The following is a 19,326-nucleotide window of genomic DNA, read 5'->3' on the forward strand; positions in this document are numbered from 1 at the left end:
TACGACCTGGTCACTACCGCCGCAGCAAGACCATCCCGCTTTGCGGCGGGCTCTGGTGAATACCAGTAGTGACTTAGAACCGGTCCACTAGCACGGTCCACGCCAATCCCTCTCTGGCACAGAGGATCCACCTCCTGCCAGCTGGCACCGTGACAGTAGATCCGGCCATGGATCCCGCTGAAGTACCTCTGCCAGATGTCGCTGACCTCACCACGGTGGTCGCCCAGCAGTCACAACAGATAGCGCAACAAGGCCACCAGCTGTCTCAACTGACCGTGATGCTACAGCAGCTACTACCACAGCTTCAGCAATCATCTCCTCCGCCAGCTCCTGCACCTCCTCCGCAGCGAGTGGCCGCTTCAGGCCTACGACTATCCTTGCCGGATAAATTTGATGGGGACTCTAAGTTTTGCCGTGGCTTTCTTTCACAATGTTCCCTGCACTTGGAGATGATGTCGGACCAATTTCCTACTGAAAGGTCTAAGGTGGCTTTCGTAGTCAGCCTTCTGTCTGGAAAAGCTCTGTCATGGGCCACACCGCTCTGGGACCGCAATGACCCCGTCACTGCCTCTGTACACTCCTTCTTCTCGGAAATTCGTAGTGTCTTTGAGGAACCTGCCCGAGCCTCCTCTGCTGAGACTGCCCTGCTGAACCTGGTCCAGGGTAATTCTTCCGTTGGCGAGTACGCCATACAATTCCGTACTCTTGCTTCTGAACTATCCTGGAATAATGAGGCCCTCTGCGCGACCTTTAAAAAAGGCCTATCCAGCAACATTAAAGATGTTCTGGCCGCACGAGAAATTCCTGCTAATCTACATGAACTCATTCATCTTGCCACTCGCATTGACATGCGTTTTTCCGAAAGGCGTCAGGAGCTCCGCCAGGATATGGACTTTGTTCGCACGAGGCGTTTTTTCTCCCCGGCTCCTCTCTCCTCTGGTCCTCTGCAATCCGTTCCTGTGCCTCCCGCCGTGGAGGCTATGCAAGTTGACCGGTCTCGCCTGACACCTCAAGAGAGGACACGACGCCGCATGGAGAATCTCTGCCTGTACTGTGCCGATACCGAAAACTTCCTGAAGGATTGTCCTATCCGTCCTCCCCGCCTGGAAAGACGCACGCAGACTCCGCACAAAAGTGAGACAGTCCTTGATGTCAACTCTGCTTCTCCACGTCTTACTGTGCCTGTGCGGATATCTGCATCTACCTTCTCCTTCTCTACTATGGCCTTCTTGGATTCCGGATCTGCAGGAAACTTTATTTTGGCCTCTCTCATCAACAGGTTCAACATCCCGGTAACCAGTCTCGCCAGGCCCCTCTACATCAATTGTGTTAACAATGAAAGATTGGACTGTACCATACGTTACCGCACGGAGCCCCTTCTAATGTGCATCGGACCTCATCAAGAAAAAATTGAGTTCTTCGTCCTCCCCAATTGCACTTCCGAAATTCTCCTTGGACTACCGTGGCTCCAACGCCATTCCCCAACCCTGGATTGGTCCACGGGGGAGATCAAGAGCTGGGGTATCTCTTGTTTCAAGGACTGCCTTAAACCGGTTCCCAGTACTCCCTGCCGTGACCCTGTGGTTCCCCCTGTAACCGGTCTCCCTAAGGCCTATATGGACTTTGCTGATGTGTTTTGCAAAAAACAAGCTGAGACTCTACCTCCTCACAGGCCTTATGACTGTCCTATTGACCTCCTCCCGGGCACTACTCCACCCCGGGGCAGAATTTATCCTCTGTCCGCCCCAGAGACTCTTGCCATGTCGGAGTACATCCAGGAAAATTTAAAAAAGGGGTTTATCCGCAAATCCTCCTCTCCTGCCGGAGCTGGATTTTTCTTTGTGTCCAAAAAAGATGGCTCCCTACGTCCTTGCATTGACTATCGCGGTCTTAATAAAATCACGGTAAAGAACCGCTACCCTCTACCTCTTATCTCTGAACTCTTTGATCGCCTCCAAGGTGCCCACATCTTTACCAAACTGGACTTAAGAGGTGCTTATAATCTCATCCGCATCAGGGAGGGGGATGAATGGAAAACGGCATTTAACACTAGAGATGGACACTTTGAGTATCTGGTCATGCCCTTTGGCCTGTGCAACGCCCCTGCCGTCTTCCAAGACTTTGTTAATGAAATTTTTCGTGATCTCTTATATTCCTGTGTTGTTGTGTATCTGGACGATATTCAGATTTTTTCTGCCAACCTAGAAGAACACCGCCAGCATGTCCGCATGGTTCTTCAGAGACTTCGTGACAATCAACTTTATGCCAAAATGGAGAAATGTCTGTTTGAATGTCAATCTCTTCCTTTCCTAGGATACTTGGTCTCTGGCCAGGGACTACAAATGGATCCAGACAAACTCTCTGCCGTCTTAGATTGGCCACGCCCCTCCGGACTCCGTGCTATCCAACGTTTTTTGGGGTTCGCCAATTATTACAGACAATTTATTCCACATTTTTCCACCATTGTGGCTCCTATCGTGGCTTTAACCAAGAAGAATGCCAATCCTAAGTCCTGGCCTCCTCAAGCGGAAGACGCCTTTAAACGGCTCAAGTCGGCCTTTTCTTCTGCTCCCGTGCTCTCCAGACCTGACCCATCTAAACCCTTCCTATTGGAGGTTGATGCCTCCTCAGTAGGAGCTGGAGCGGTTCTTCTACAAAAAAATTCTTCCGGGCATGCTGTTACCTGTGGTTTTTTTTCTAGGACCTTCTCTCCGGCGGAGAGGAACTACTCCATCGGGGATCGAGAGCTACTGGCCATTAAATTAGCACTTGAGGAATGGAGGCATCTGCTGGAGGGATCTAAATTTCCAGTTATTATTTACACCGATCACAAGAATCTCTCCTATCTCCAGTCTGCCCAACGGCTGAATCCTCGCCAGGCCAGGTGGTCTCTGTTCTTTGCCCGGTTTAATTTTGAAATTCACTTTCGCCCTGCCGATAAGAACATCAGGGCCGATGCCCTCTCTCGTTCCTCGGATGCCTCGGAAGTAGAGCTCTCTCCGCAACACATCATTCCTCCTGACTGCCTGATCTCCACTTCTCCAGCCTCCATCAGGCAAACTCCTCCAGGGAAGACCTTCGTCTCTCCACGCCAACGCCTCGGAATCCTCAAATGGGGTCACTCCTCCCATCTCGCAGGCCATGCGGGCATCAAGAAATCCGTGCAACTCATCTCTCGTTTCTATTGGTGGCCGACTCTGGAGACGGATGTTGTTGATTTTGTGCGGGCCTGCACTGTCTGTGCCCGGGACAAGACTCCTCGCCAGAAGCCTGCTGGTCTCCTTCACCCTCTGCCTGTCCCCGAACAGCCTTGGTCTCTGATTGGTATGGACTTTATTACAGACTTACCCCCATCCCGTGGCAACACTGTTGTTTGGGTGGTCGTTGATCGATTTTCCAAGATGGCACATTTTATTCCTCTTCCTGGTCTTCCTTCAGCGCCTCAGTTGGCAAAACAATTTTTTGTACACATTTTTCGTCTTCACGGGTTGCCCACGCAGATCGTCTCGGATAGAGGCGTCCAATTCGTGTCAAAATTCTGGAGGGCTCTCTGTAAACAACTCAAGATTAAATTAAACTTTTCTTCTGCTTATCATCCTCAATCCAATGGGCAAGTAGAAAGAATTAACCAGGTCCTGGGTGATTATTTACGGCATTTTGTTTCCTCCCGCCAGGATGACTGGGCAGATCTTCTACCATGGGCCGAATTCTCGTATAACTTCAGAGTCTCTGAATCTTCTTCCAAATCCCCATTTTTCGTGGTGTACGGCCGTCACCCTCCTCCCCCCCTCCCTACTCCCTTGCCCTCTGGCTTGCCCGCTGTGGATGAAATAACTCGTGATCTTTCCACCATATGGAAAGAGACCCAAAATTCTCTCTTACAGGCTTCATCACGCATGAAGAAGTTTGCTGATAAGAAAAGAAGAGCTCCCCCCATTTTTTCTCCCGGAGACAAGGTATGGCTCTCCGCTAAATATGTCCGCTTCCGTGTTCCCAGCTACAAATTGGGACCACGCTATCTTGGTCCTTTCAAAGTTTTGTGCCAGATTAATCCTGTCTCTTACAAACTTCTTCTTCCTCCTTCTCTTCGTATTCCTAATGCCTTTCATGTCTCTCTTCTTAAACCACTCATCCTCAACCGTTTCTCTCCTAAACTTATTTCTCCCACTCCTGTCTCTGGTTCTTCGGACTTCTTTTCTGTAAAGGAGATACTGGCCTCCAAAAAGGTCAGAGGGAAAACCTTTTTTTTGGTTGACTGGGAGGGCTGTGGTCCTGAAGAGAGATCCTGGGAACCTGAGGACAATATCCTAGATAAAAGTCTGGTCCTCAGGTTCTCAGGCTCTAAGAAGAGGGGGAGACCCAAGGGGGGGGGGTACTGTTACGCCGAGCGCTCCGGGTCCCCGCTCCTCCCCGGAGCGCTCGCTACACTCTCGTTACTGCAGCGCCCCGGTCACATCCACTGACCGGGTGCGCTGCGATACTGCCTCCAGCCGGGATGCGATTCGCGATGCGGGTGGCGCCCGCTCGCGATGCGCACCCCGGCTCCCGTACCTGACTCGCTCTCCGTCGGTCCTGTCCCGGCGCGCGCGGCCCCGCTCCCTAGGGCGCGCGCGCGCCGGGTCTCTGCGATTTAAAGGGCCACTGCGCCGCTGATTGGCGCAGTGGTTCTAATCAGTGTGTTCACCTGTGCACTCCATATATATACCTCACTTCCCCTGCACTCCCTCGCCGGATCTTGTTGCCCTTGTGCCTAGTGAAAGCGTTCCCTTGTGTGTTCCTAGCCTGTGTTCCAGACCTCCTGCCGTTGCCCCTGACTACGATCCTTGCTGCCTGCCCCGACCTTCTGCTACGTCCGACCTTGCTTCTGTCTACTCCCTTGTACCGCGCCTATCTTCAGCAGTCAGAGAGGTTGAGCCGTTGCTAGTGGATACGACCTGGTCACTACCGCTGCAGCAAGACCATCCCGCTTTGCGGCGGGCTCTGGTGAATACCAGTAGTGACTTAGAACCGGTCCACTAGCACGGTCCACGCCAATCCCTCTCTGGCACAGAGGATCCACCTCCTGCCAGCTGGCACCGTGACAACCAATAGTGTCTGGCAATTAACTGCATGGACTTTTTGATTCCAGCATGACCAGCCAGATGGGAGGAATGACCCCTTCTGAGAGTATGGAGGCAAAGATGAGGAGGAACATAAGTTTTTCCCGGAGGAATAGGCACCAGAGAAGCAGGGGCAGTGGAGATCAGACACTCTGGAGGTATGATGTGCTGAGGAAGAGCTTCGGATTCAGAGGCATCGGAGGAACGTGATAGAGCATCAGCCCTGACATTCTTGTCAGCAGGACGAAAATGAATTAGAAAATTGATACGGGCAAAAAACAACGACCATCTAGCCTGGCGAGGATTTAACCCCTGGGCGGACTGAAGATAAGACAAATTTTTATGGTCTCTGTAGATGGTGATGGGATGAAGGGATCCTTCCAAAAGATGTCTCCACTCCTCAAGTGCCAACTTAATGGCCAATAGTTCACGGTCTCCTATAAAATAGTTTTTTTCAGGAGGAGAAAAGGTTTTGGAGAAAAATCCGCAAGTGGCATTTTTTCACTTAGTGTTTATTTTAAGAAGAACAGCTCCGGCTCCAACTGAGGAGGTGTCAACCTAAAGGAAAAAAGGCTTCAGAGGAACCTGCCTGGACAAAACTGGTGCAGAAGCGAAGGCGGCCTTTAGGCAAATTAAAGCTTCATTCGCTTGGGGGGGGCCAGGACCTCGGATTCGCGTCTTTCTTAGTCAGTGCCACAATAGGAGCAACGATGGTGGAGAAGTGGGGAATGAACTGACGATAGTAGTTGGCGAATCCGATGAAGCGCTGGATGGGACGAAGTCTAGAGGGGCGAGGCCAATCCAACACCACAGAGAGCTTGTCAGGATCCATTTGAAGACCTTGACTGGAGACTAGGTATCCCAGGAAAGGAAGACAGCTGCGTTCAAAAAGACATTTTTCAAACTTGGCATACAGATGATTAACACGAAGTTGCTGGAGCACTTGACGGACATGGAGACGATGTTCTTCCAGGTTGGAAGAATAAATTAGGATGTCATCCAAGTAGACTACCACGCAGGTATACAGCAAATCCCGAAAGATTTCATTAACAAAATCTTGAAAAACAGCAGGGGCATTGCACAGCCCAAAGGGCATGACGAGATATTCAAAGTGTCCATCTCTAGTGTTGAATGCGGTTTTCCACTCGTCGCCCTCACAAATTCGAATGATGTTATATGCGCCCCTTAGATCTAGTTTGGTGAAAATTTTTGCTCCGTGCAACCGGTCAAAGAGTTCTGAGATAAGTGGGAGAGGATAGCGTTTTTTCACAGTGATTTTATTAAGTCTGCGGTAGTCAATGCATGGGCGCAGAGATCCGTCTTTTTTGGGGGGAAGAAGACTTCCGGATAAATCCTCTCTTAAAGGGTAGCTCCCACCATCCTATTTTTTTTTTTTGCTAGCCCTTTCCCCCCCCCCCCCGCTACAGCACTAGCCCGTTCCCTCGTCCACCCCCCCCCCCCCGCCCCGCCCCGCATACCCCATTCCCTCACTACACTTGCAGTTACTGCAGAGTCCGGCAGCGGGCATGCAGGGACAGCGGCGGCAACAAGGCGGCGGCGATGTGCGGGAGGAGTGGCCTCCCAGCCAGTGGCAGGGGAACCAATGCGCTCGCTCCCACCTGTCTGATTGACAGGCAGGGAGCGAGTGCAGCCTAACTGAAAAAGGACTGATTGCCACTCCAAAATCAGTCCTTTTTCAGTGGCCGGTTTTTAAATGTAAATTAAACCTTTTTAATGAAAAAAAAAATAATAAAAGTATATTAGAGATATGTTGTAGTACATAAGTACTACAACATATCAAAAAATAAAGTTGGTGACAGTGCCCATTTAAGGTTTTCTTGAATGTACTCAGTCATGGCTTGAGTCTCTGGATCAGAGAGTGGGTAGATCCTGCCACGGGGCGGTGAGGTTCCTGGAAGCAAGTCAATAGGGCAGTCATAGGGTCTGTGAGGAGGTAAGACCTCTTCTTGCTTTTTACAAAACACATCAGAAAAGTCCTGATAGGCCTTAGGAAGACCTGGCAGTGGTGTAGCGGTGGACACCTGGCAGGTGGGAGCTGACTTGAGACAATGCTTGTAGCAGGAAGATCCCCAACTTTTAATGTCCCCAGTGGTCCAGTCGAGGGTAGGAGCGTGACGCTGGAGCAAGGGCAAGCCAAGAAGGATTTCAGAGGTACAGTTAGGCAGAACAGAAAATTCAATCTGTTCTTGATGTAGAGCTCCGACGCTCATAAGCAGGGGTTCAGTGCAGTAGCGCACGGTGCTGACCAGTCTTTCTCCGTTCTCAGAAGAGATGAAGAGTGGTTTGACGAGACGGGTAACGGGAATACTGAATCTGTTGATGAGTGAGGCTTCAATGAAATTTCCTGCTGAACCTGAGTCCAGAAAGGCCAAAGAGGAGAAGGAAGAATTTGTGGGTGTAGAAATCCGCACTGGAATAGTTAAGCGTGGAGAGGAAGAATTCACACCTAGTAACGCCTCTCCCACGTTAGCTAGGTGCGTGCGTTTCCCTGACGCGGAGGACGAATGGGACAGTCCTTGAGGAAGTGTTCAGTACTAGCACATTACAGGCACAAATTCTCGTTCTTGCGGCGAGTCCTCTCTTGTTGAGTCAGGCGAGACCGGTCCACTTGCATAGCCTCCTCGGCGGAAGGCACAGGAATGGGTTGCAAAGGACACTGAAAGAGAGGTGCCAAACGAGGAGACCGCCTGGTGTGAACAAAATCCTTTTCCTGGCGTCTTTCAGAGAAACAAATGTCTATGCGGGTGGCCAAATGGATGAGCTCAGACAGGGTAACAGGAATCTCTCGTGCGGCCAGAACATCTTTGATGTGGCTAGATAAACCTTTCTTGAAGGTCGTGCAGAGGGCCCTAATTGTTCCAGGCAAGCTCCGAGGCGAGGGTGCGGAACTGTATGGCGTATTTGCCCACTGAAGAGCTCCCTTGGACCAGATTCAATAGAGCCGTTTCGGCAGAGAAAACCCGGGCTGGCTCCTCGAGGACACTGCATACTTCAGAAAAGAAGGTTTTGATGGAAGTCGTGACTGGATCGTTGTGGTCCCAAAGCGGTGTGGCCCAGTACAAGGCCTTCCCAGACAGTAGGCGGACCACGAACGCCACCTTAGACCGTTCAGTGGGAAACTAGTCCGACATCATTTCCAGGTGTAGAGAACACTGAGACAGGAACCCACGGCACAGCTTAGAGTCCCTATCAAACTTATTGTGAAGGGACAAGCGAAGTCTTGATGTGGTAACTCGCTGTGGAGGAGAAGCTGGAGCTGGCGGAGGAGATGGTTGCTGCTGTGGGGGCAGAAGTTGCTGTAGCATGGCCGTCAACTGAGTCAGTTGTTGTCCTTGTTGAGCGATCAGCTGGGATTGCTGGGCAACCACAGTGGTGAGGTCAGCAATACTGGGCAGCGGCACCTCAGCGGGATCCATGGCCGGATCTACTGTCAGGATCTGGGCTGGTATGCAGGAAGGGCACTGGAGTGGATCCTCTGTGTCAGTGAGGCAATGGCGTGGGCCGTACCAGGGGAACGGAATTTAAGAGGTTACTGGTTTTCCCGCAAAGCGGGATGGACTTGCTGCGGCAGGTAACCCCCAGGTCGTTCCACCCGATAGCAACTCAACCTCACTTGATACAGGAGCGGTACAAAAGGACAAGGCAAGGCGAGGTCAGATGTAGCAGAAGGTCAAGGCAGGCAGCAAGGTTCGTAGTCAGGGGAAACGGCAAGGGGTCTGGATACACAGGCTAGGGAACACACAGAAACACTTTCTCAGGGCACAAGGCAACAAGATCCAGCGAGGACAGGAAGGGGAAACGGGATTATATAGTGTAGGGAGTGATTGGAACTGATTGGGCCAGGCACCAATTAATGGTGCACTGGCCCTTTAAATCTGAGAGACCCGGCGCGCGCGCGCCCTGGAGAGCGGGGCCGCGCGCGCCGGGACTGAGCAGGAGGACGGGGCAGGTGAGTGGAATGGGATGCGACTCGCAGGCAGGCACGTCCCGCCGTGCGGATCGCATCCCCGTCGGGGGAAACAGAGCAGCGCTCCCGGTCAGCGAGTCTGACCGGGTGCTGCAAGCAAGATCAGCACGCCGCGAGTGCTCCGGGGGAGGAGCAGGACCCGGAGCGCTCGGCGTTACAATAGCCCTGCTTGTCCTCTGTGCACAGAGCCCTGTTTGTCCTCAGTGTACAGAGCCCTGTCTGTCCTCACTGCACAGAGCCCTGCTTGTCTTCAGTGTACAGAGCCCTGCTTGTCCTCAGTGTACAGAGCCCTGTTTGTCCTCACTGCACAGAGCCCTGCTTGTGCTCAGTGTACAGAGCCCTGCTTGTCCTCAGTGCACAGAGCCCTGCTTGTCCTCAGTGTACAGAGCCCTGCTTGTCCTCACTGCACAGAGCCCTGCTTGTCCTCAGTGTACAGAGCCCTGCTTGTCCTCAGTGTACAGAGCCCTGCTTGTCCTCACTGCACAGAACCCTGCTTGTCCTCAGTGTACAGAGCCCTGCTTGTCCTCAGTGTACGGAGCCCTGCTTGTCCTCAGTGTACGGAGCCCTGCTTGTCCTCAGTGTACGGAGCCCTGCTTGTCCTCAGTGTACAGAGCCCTGCTTGTCCTCAGTGTACGGAGCCCCGCCTGTCCTCAGTGTACAGAGCCCTGCTTGTCCTCAGTGTACAGAGCCCCACTTCTCCTCAGTGTACAGAGCCCTGCTTGACCTCAGTGTACATAGCCCTGTTTGACCTCAGTGTACAGAGCCTTGCTTTTCCTCAGTGTACAGAGCCCTGCTTGTCCTCAGTGTACTGTGCCCTGCCTCTCCTCAGTGTACAGAGCCCTGCTTGTCCTCAGTGTACAGAGCCCTGCTTGTCCTCAGTGTACAGAGCCCTGCTTGTCCTCAGTGCACAGAACCCTGCTTGTCCTCAGTGTACAGAGCCCTGCTTGTCCTCAGTGTACAGAGCCCTGCTTGTCCTCAGTGTACGGAGCCCCGCTTGTCCTCAGTGTACAGAGCCCTGCTTGTCCTCAGTGTACAGAGCCCCGCTTCTCCTCAGTGTGCAGAGCCCTGTTTGACCTCAGTGTACAGAGCCTTGCTTGTCCTCAGTGTACAGAGCCCTGCTTGTCCTCAGTGTACTGTGCCCTGCCTCTCCTCAGTGTACAGAGCCCTGCTTGTCCTAAGTGTACAGAGCCCTGCTTGTCCTCAGTGTACAGAGCCCTGCTTGCCCACCCACACTTCCTGTATTTGGTCTCTTTACAGAAACACACAGGCAGTAGTCGCAGAGACAAAAATATACACATTTTCAACCAATGTATGTGGTGTCCCGGTACCGTACCTTGTACCATACATTGTGTGCTAAGTCCCCAAAGTCAGAGTTCCTGTGTATCGTTAGGATCCTCCTAGCGGGATAACCATTTGTCACCTCTTCCTTCTTTAATTTTATATGTTTGGTGTGTATAATATGTATATAATTTATAGATATGTATAGTACTTCCAGGACCTTAGGTCACATTACTAATAAGTTTATGGTTAGGTTAAGCTTAACCCCTTAAGGACGCAGGACGTAAATGTAGGTCCTGGTGAGGTGGTACTTAACGCACCAGGACGTACATTTACGTCCTATGCATAACCGCGGGCATCGGAGCGATGCCCGTGTCATGCGCGGCTGATCCCGGCTGCTGATCGCAGCCAGGGATCCGCCGGCAATGGCCGACGCCCGCGATCTCCCGGGCGTCCGCCATTAACCCCTCAGGTGCCGGGATCAATACAGATCCCGGCATGTGCGGCAGTGCGCGATTTGAATGAATGATCGGATCGGCCGCAGCGCTGCTGCGGGGATCCGATCATTCATAACGCCGCACGGAGGTCTCCTCTCCTTCCTCCGTCCGGCTCCCGGCGTCTCCTGCTCTGGTCTGTGATCGAGCAGACCAGAGCAGAAGATGACCGATAACAAGGATCTGTTCTATGTCCTATACATAGAACAGATCAGTATTAGCAATCATGGTATTGCTATGAATAGTCCCCTATGGGGACTATTCAAGTGTAAAAAAAAATGTAAAAAAATGTAAAAGTAAAAGTAAAAAAAAAGTGAAAAGTCCCCTCCCCCAATAAAAAAGTAAAACGTCAGTTTTTTCCTATTTTACCCCCAAAAAGCGTTAAAATTTTTTTATAGACTTATTTGGTATCGCTGCGTGCGTAAATGTCCGAACTATTAAAATAAAATGTTAATGATCCCGTACGGTGAACGGCGTGAACGGAAAAAAAAAGTCCAAAATTTCTACTTTTTTAATACATTTTATTAAAAAAAAAATTATAAAAAATGTATTAAAAGTTTTTTATATGCAAATGTGGTATCAAAAAAAAGTACAGATCACGGCGCAAAAAATGAGCCCCCATACCGCCGCTTATACGGAAAAATAAAAAGTTAGAGGTCATCAAAATAAAGGGATTATAAACGTACTAATTTGGTTAAAAAGTTTGTGATTTTTTTTAAGCGCAACAATAATATAAAAGTACGTAATAATGGGTATCATTTTAATCGTATTGACCCTCAGAATAAAGAACACATGTCATGTTTACCATAAATTGTACGGCATGAAAACTAAACCTTCCAAAATTAGCAAAATTGCGTTTTTCGTTTTAATTTCCCCACAAAAATAGTGTTTTTTGGTTGCGCCATACATTTTATGATATAATGAGTGATGTCATTACAAAGTACAACTGGTCGCGCAAAAAACAAGCCCTCATACTAGTCTGTGGATGAAAATATAAAAGAGTTATGATTTTTAGAAGGCGAGGAGGAAAAAATGAAAACGTAAAAATTAAATTGTCTGAGTCCTTAAGGCCAAAATGGGCTGAGTCCTTAAGGGGTTAAGGACCTTCCAGGTCACGTGAGTGGGTCACATGATGTACCACAATGCTTTGTGAAGGGACTGACAGTTGGTGGAACCAATAAGCTATGAGCCTGCCCCTTTGCCATATAAGGGCACTGTTACCCAATCATTGCTCTCTTGCTCCTGATCATCTCTAGAGAAAGCATCACTCTGTACAATTCTGCAAGACAAACTTAGGCCTGAAGCCTGCTAACTTCAGCCGAATACAAAACCGTGAGTTGATAAATCTCCTCCAATGGTATTATCTACATTATATAAAAAATTTTGCTAATGACAGGTACACTTTAAAGTTTCCCTTCCTTTAACAAAACTTTTGACATATCACAGAGAAATGTCAAATTTTTTGATTGGTTGGGTTCTTAGTGCTGAGACCCCCACTGATCATTAGAAGGAGTGTTAAGGAGCATGCGGTAGAGCTCTTTACTCCTCAGTTCACAGCTTATAATGGGCCTGTCCAGTGAAGCAGGTGATTGCTGTAGGCCAGGTAGTGAGGTATGCTGCTGTGTACTTCTCCACATTAATTCTAATGATAGCTGGGGGGGGGGGGGGTGTCTCAGCACTAAGACCCTGACCAATAAAAAAAAAATTAAATGCCAGGGACACTTTAAGGGATACAATTTTATTATAAAGGTTAAGTTTTACAGTTAATATTTTGAGTGTTTTTGTTGTTAACTGAAAATGATTTGCTCTTCCATGTTTTTGGAATGAATAGTGTCACAAACTACTGTAGACAATGCATGTGCAATAGATTGATTAACAATGTAATGTATTCTTAAAGGGGTACTCTGGCCCTAAGACATCTTATACACTATCCAAAGCATAGGGAATAAGATGCCTGGTCGCCCGCCATTGGGTACCCCCGCAATCTTTCATGCAGCTCCCCCTTTCATGAGCTTCATGATCGCCCCGTGTCTGATGACTCATGATCACGGGGGCCGGAGTATCGTGACATCATGGCCTCGCCCCCTTGCGACATCACGCCCTGCCCCTCAATGCAAGTCTATGGGAGGGGGCATGAGTCATCAAACACGGAGCGATCTTCACTCCGTGAGGCTCATGATAGGGGGAGCTGCATGAAAGATTGAGGGGGTCCCCAACGGCGGGACCCCCATGATCAGGCATCTTATCCCCTATCCATTGGATAGGGGATAAGATGTCTTAGGGCCGGAGTACCCCTTTAAGTGTTGATCCAACTCAGAGGAAGCTACTGTAGATTTACTGTTCAGTTGCTGAATCCAGCCTGAAAAGTCTAATGGCCATGGAGTCTCCTTTCTTGCATTTATATTTGTTTGTATTTATCTGAAAGAAAAAATCTATTGCTCATCATATGAAATGAAAAGCAAAGAACACAGATTGCACCTGGCTATAAAGATGAATGAACAGGGCCTTTGTCTTCGAATGTTGGAGCAATCAAGCATTGAAATACCCCAACACAACACCAACGCCAACATAAACACTCTTTGCAGCCTGTGAACACTGTAATACTGAGACAGACACCCCCACTTAAAATAAATAGACTTGCCTCTCCATGTACTCATTATTAGGCATTTCTCAGCCATGACGTAGGGAATCATTGACTGGCTGTGGATAATCATGTCTGATATAAACCAGAGAAAGGGAGAACATTAAATAAACTTTAGGATTGGTCACACACACACTACATTGCTCCATTCAAAAGACTGGGAAGTTTTAAATACATGTAAATATATATATATATATATATATATATATATATATATATATATATATATATATACGGATATATGTATGGCTCGGCATGATACCCCGTGACAAACCTTCATGAAAATGTGCTTGTTCTTGCTAAAAGTTATATGCATAACTGAATGCCATTAATCATACCTAAAAATGTAATGGTGGATTATTGTAACATTCATTTATGCTTAAACATCAGGGCAGATTTACTAACACTGTCAAATTTTTAGACAGTGCAAACTAAAAGTACACAGGCTTAAAATGCACAATGGCTCAGGATGTTGGTAAATCGGGCATCTTTAGACTGTTTAGTCTAAGCTTAGACCAATTATTAGCTGGCTTTGTTTGCACCAAAATGTTATGCCACAATTTAAGACAGTTTTTATTTTATTTTTTTTAGCACAACTGATGCCAGAATTGTGGAACATTTCCAATTATAAATCTTCCCCATGTATTTTTGTTTTAGGTTATTGCTTTGTAAATGACCTTCTGTATATAGTATAAATGTCATGTACTAAATGTATTTTAATGACTGCTCTATGGTGTCCATGAAGAGAAAACAATTAGTTTTATAAAAAAAAAAAAACATGGCAGTTCTTAAGACAATGACTAACCAATAAAGAAAAACGTTCTTGCTTTGAGTGTGCAACCTGGTATCTAAAAGCTCTTTCTGGTGGCAATTCAATTTTTTTTTAACCATCTGGAAATCCCTTTGGTCAGTTTTATTCCAGTTCTTTTTTATTTTTTATTTGACTATGCTACAGGGGCTGTAAAGTTAAAAGAGATCTGTAGTGCTCTGAACTTTATCCTCTAACTGAAGGATAGGGGATAAGTTTTAAATCGCGGGGGGTCCGATCGCTGGGACCCTGGTGATCTCCTGTACGGGCTGTGGCAATGTCACGCCGTCACGCCCCTCCATGTATCTCTATGGGATTCATGTAGGGGCGTGCCAGCTGCCGCATCATGTGGGGTTGGAACGCCCCCTTTCCTGTACATTGCAGCGGCCCCGTACAGGAGATCGCAGGGGGCCCCAGTGCTCGGACCCCCCCCGCGATCTAAAACTTATCCCCCATCCTTCGGTTAGGGGATAAAGTTCAGAGCACTACAGATCTCCTTTAATGTAGTTCATAATATATTGTCTGTACCTGTGTTTGATGGTGGCCTCACAATTCTTCTGTAATTTTGGCCCCAATGTATATTTTTAAAAGCATATAAAATGACTGTCATCTCAGGTTTTCCCAGGTTGCAGTGCGGCCCAAGATATTACATCACTAGTCAGGTGATGAAAGGAGCCTGTCTTTACTTGAATCGGTGGAGCAACTGCTGGGTGGGAGGGGGATTATTCTACAAGGAATTTTAGTTTGGCAACAGCTGGAGGCATCCTGGTTAGAAAACACTGGTCTATGTCATGGAGGATAGAACATGTGTGTTTCAATGGGTGGGTGGCTGATGTATTGGAGGAAGAAAAGTGACCTCACACTTACAAACAAGGAATCATGGAACATGTAGTTGGAGGGAGGGAACTCCAACAGGTAATATCCATGTCACAAAAGATAGCCACTAGTGTTGAGCACGAATATTTGAAATTCAACTTTTTACAGCGAATATCGGCAATATTTAGAATATAGCGCTATATATTCGTAATGATGAATATTAGTTTTTTTGGTTTTCACAACAATGATGTGTACTGTGTAAAAAAAATAAAAGTGATCCTCCCTCCCTGCTTCCAGCTTGTGGTCCAAAGAAGGCTCCAATATTATTTACTGTGTGAGTCGGTGTGGAACACGAATATTTTGTATTTCGTATATGTGAAAATGCAAGTATTCGCTACTTGCATATTCAAGTATTGCAAGTATATGCAAGTATTCGGCACTTCCAGAGGACACTGATTCCTCCCTTCTTTTAGCTTTAGATAGGGTAGGTGAGTTTAGCAGATAAGTTCTAGTGTAGGGTATAGTGTTAGTTAGTTGAAAGATATAATTGCACGTGCGCACTATGAAAATTTCATTATGATTTTCGCATGGAAAAAAAAGTGAACGAACATAGCGAATAAACTAATTTCTCAAGCATAGGAGGAATAATCGTCCATAAATTAGCAAAATATCGCAAATTCAAATATGGCCCCTGGTGCTCATCACTAATAGCCACAGCATTATGGTAATCTCCCAACATAGCCATTTAGCCTCAAGACAAGCGCAGATCCTTCGTAAGCATGTCCATTACTGTCTGCCAGGTACTTACTAAAATCACCTTATGGTGCATAACCCCTTTAATTGTAGTATGGATGATTGAGCGATCATCCGTGCCACCTTTCATCCCTGACATTTGGGCTGTATAAATGGTCCATTCAGTTACTTCTATACAGTCAATTGATGCTCAAAACGGTCAATGATCTGCCTGTGTACAAGGATCCTAAGCACTGCATTAGGTATAATGGTTCAGGTTTGCCCAGGGTGTTTCAAAAATTGGTTTTCCCACTGTTATAGAACCCCCACCAATACTAATACTAGCACTAATTTAGTTCTGTAGCTTCTTCAAAGTTTTATACCTGTACAGTGGTGCTCATGGCCACCTACTGTACAGGGAAATGCAGCAGGTCCATTGCCCTGACCGAAGGTTTTCTAAGATGTTGACATTTATCATACTATAGGTTCTCATCACTTGGATCACCGCACACCAAACTGAGGTCATAAGTGTTTAACGAATCTGGGCTATAGAGCTCCTGTATGTTCCCATAATTCCTTCTCACTGTGAATATGCTGATGGTAAAGACAGATGTGGAATCCCTCTTTAAGCTTGAGAATAAGATTAAGTATGGCATCAGTGTAAACATTAGCAATATTTTTTAAGATATATTAGCTGACCTTTACGTTGAAGCCTGCATAAGCAGTTTTGGAATCTTATTAATTTTCTGTCTGGATGTATAAAGTTAGATTTCTTTGAAATGATAAACACTATGGTTGTTCCAGGAAAACAGTGGGATCATATGCGAGCTTGAAAAATGCCAAAATGTAATTCATATTTTATGGACACATTTTTTTTATAAGTAAAAGCAGACATTTGGCCACTCCCCATTGCAGTGCTTCGTATTTTCCATGTAGATGAGTTGCACAAGAATGCACAAGTTGCAATTGTGATGAAAAGGTACAGTAATGTAACGATGAAATAGCTAAACACATCAGGCTATACATTACATAATAAGACTACAAATTATACTTCTAGGAATGACAGCATCTATAGGAAATGTATAGGCTACACACCGCTCTCTTGATTTGGTCCATATTATTCTACAGAACAAAACTTTGCCCCCTCATAGCCATAACAAATAGTAAATCAATTTTTTTTGTTTAGAAAAAAAACTGTATTTTTAATTAGAAAATATAGTGTAAATATTCAAGTCTAATGAATTTTTCCCCAAAAATTCCATTTACCAGTTTTATATGGTGATGAGTGGAGTTTACTTGTAATACACACAGTGGGCTAGACAATGAAAAAGACAATGTCCGTGATTTAAAGACCCAGTAGGGTAGTAACTAACGATTAGACCGATCGTTTCCAAGATTTTCAGGACTTCATTTTCTTCAGGTGTAAATCTTCTTTACAAAGTGGAGCAAAGCTTGTAACAGACACAGAGCTCAGATCTTCCATCAGCTCGACACCTTGGACAGGGGGACATCGCACCTATTTGTTGAATGTTACAGACCAGTTTTGTGTGTTTTATAGTTGAGTGGAGTTTAGACACAATCGGTGATCACACAAGCTGTGGTTGGGAGCTTTATGTAAGTTGGCTTCTTTTTGTGCTATACTGTAATTAGGACAACAGTGCAGTGGACTTACTGAGTGCCTCATGGATTTGACTAAGTGCTAGCACTAGTAGCAGAGATTATAGGGGTACTCCTCTGGAAAACATTTTTTTTTTTTTTTTAATCAACTGGTACCAGAAAGTTAGACAGATTTGTAAATGACTTCTATTAAAAAATCTTAATCCTTCCAATAATTATCAGCTGCTTTTTGTTCCACAGGAAATAATTTTCTTTCTTTTCTGTCTGACCACAGCTCTCTCTACTGACCCCATTTTAGGAACTGTCCAGTGTAGGAAAAAATCTGCATAGCAAACCTAGCTCCGGACAGATCCTGACATGAACAGAGGTGTCAGCAGAGAGCATTGTGCTCAGAAAGGAAATCCAAAAGAAAAGAACTTCCTGTGGAGCATACAGCAGCTGATAATGATGTTTTGGGTTTGTTTTGCTGCCTCTGGGTGCCTTGAATGTGTGCAAGGCATCTTGAAATCTGAGGATTGCCAACGGATTTTGGGTGGCACTGTACAGCCCAGTGTCCGAAAGCTGGGTTTGCATCAGAGATCTTGGGTCTTCCAGCAGGACAATGAACCCAAACATACGTCAATATGCACCCAGAAATGGATGGCAACAAAGCGCTGGAGAGTTCTGAAGTGGCCAGCAATGAGTCCAGATCTAAATCCCATTTAACACCTGTGGAGAGATCTTAAAATTGCTGTTGGGAAAAGGCGCCCTTCCAATAAGAGAGACCTGGAGCAGTTGGCAAAGGAAGAGTGGTACAACATCCTGGCTGAGAGGTGTAAGAAACGTATTGATGGTTATAGGAAGTGACTGATTTCAGTTATTTTTTCCAAAGGGTGTGCAACCAAATATTAAAGGTGCCAATAATTTTGTCCAGCCCATTTTTGGAGTTTGGTGTGACATTAAGTCCAATTTGCTATTTTTCCTCCCTTTTTGGTTTTGTTCCTATACACACAAAAGGAAAAAAAAACATGTGTATAGCAAAATATGTGTTACTGCAATCCTTTTCTGGGAGAAATACTTCATTTTCTAGAAAAATTTCAGGGGTGCCAACATTTACGGCCATGACTGTACATCGCAAGAACTAAATGGATGTTACTAGGGCAAGAGCCCCGTATGAAAGGTGCTTAAAAAGGCCTGGTCACATTGGCTAAAGTCAGGAGTGCACTGTCCCTTTAATTTCTCAGTAAGCTGGCATATACACAAGACCCACGACTAGAGTGACTGGACACAGGAGCAGAGCAATCACTCAAACTCAGCTTCGCACAAGGAGCCATCTTCCATGACTGCCTTTTACTTAATCGGGGGAGCTTCCTACTTTCTTTGAGGACCTTATTTACATTATTTTCTAAGATTTTAAAAGTATGTTGGTAGGCTAGACTGTGATCACTGTGACAGGTAGTAAGGCTGTTTAATTGACAGATATACATAATGATGATTTGAAGGGGAAGGGGGCTTATTTTGGTAATGAAGTTAGGGCTTAAACTAGATATGTTGTAATCTAGAACAGTGGATGTCAAGGTGTAGAGCACATATCTCAGGGGGGACCTGTTACAGCCTTAAGGGGTGCTTGTATGGGCACTTCATTTATTGCAGGTTCATTATATAAAGAAAGGTCTTGTCTGGGGTCTGTATACAGGAAGGGGGAGGGGATTGTGTACAGGGGAGGCCTGGCCTCGGGACTGTATATAGGGCTAAGCTTAAGTCAGTATAAATGAAGTGTCTGGTCATTGATTTGTATAAAGGGGGCATTTGGCCTGGATTTCTGTATATTTATTTAGTAGGTCTGGTGTGTGGTATGGATTAATTTGTTTTTG

Source organism: Hyla sarda, chromosome 1 (genome assembly GCF_029499605.1).
Source record: "Hyla sarda isolate aHylSar1 chromosome 1, aHylSar1.hap1, whole genome shotgun sequence".
Lineage (NCBI taxonomy): Eukaryota > Metazoa > Chordata > Amphibia > Anura > Hylidae > Hyla > Hyla sarda.